Source organism: Bison bison, unplaced genomic scaffold, assembly GCF_000754665.1.
Source record: "Bison bison bison isolate TAMUID 2011002044 unplaced genomic scaffold, Bison_UMD1.0 scf7180017864374, whole genome shotgun sequence".
Taxonomy (NCBI): domain Eukaryota; kingdom Metazoa; phylum Chordata; class Mammalia; order Artiodactyla; family Bovidae; genus Bison; species Bison bison.
In genome coordinates, this window is record NW_011494946.1 from 2,592,954 (window position 1) to 2,593,466 (window position 513).

The 513-nt window shown below is 50.9% G+C and overlaps 1 non-coding gene across 1 annotated transcript; it reads right to left on the reverse strand.

Moving 5' to 3' along the window:
* Positions 1–237: 237 nt before the first annotated feature.
* TRNAC-GCA lies at positions 238–309 on the reverse strand. Its single transcript has one exon. It is a non-coding gene; the product is annotated as a tRNA-Cys (tRNA).
* Positions 310–513: the final 204 nt, after the last annotated feature.

Here is a 513-nt window from a genome sequence, read left to right on the forward strand (position 1 = left end):
CAGGGGATCTTTCAAACCCAGGGATCGAACCCAGGTCTCCCACATTGCAGACAGATTCTTGCTGAGCCACAAGGGAAGCCCAAGAATACTGGAGTGGGTAGCTTTTCCCTTCTCCAGCAGATCTTCCCAAGCTGGGGATCGAACCCAGGTCTCCCGCATTGCAGACAGATTCTTGCTGAGCCACAAGGGAAGCCCAAGAATACTGGAGTGGGTAGCCTTTCCCTTCTCCAGCGGATCTTCCCAAGCCGGGGATCGAACCCAGGTCTCCCGCATTGCAGGCGGGTTCTTTACCAGCTGAGCCACCAGGGAAGCCCACATACGCAACGGAATACTACTAACCATAAAAGAAGACTGTAGTGATGGCACTTGCACAGTGCAGATGGACCTAGAGGTAATCACATTAAGTGAATTAAATTAGAGCAAGACAAATACAAATGGCACCACCTGGGTCGCCATTTCCTTCTCCAAGGGTGTCACTTGTATGTGGGATCTAAAGTATGACACAAATGAGCT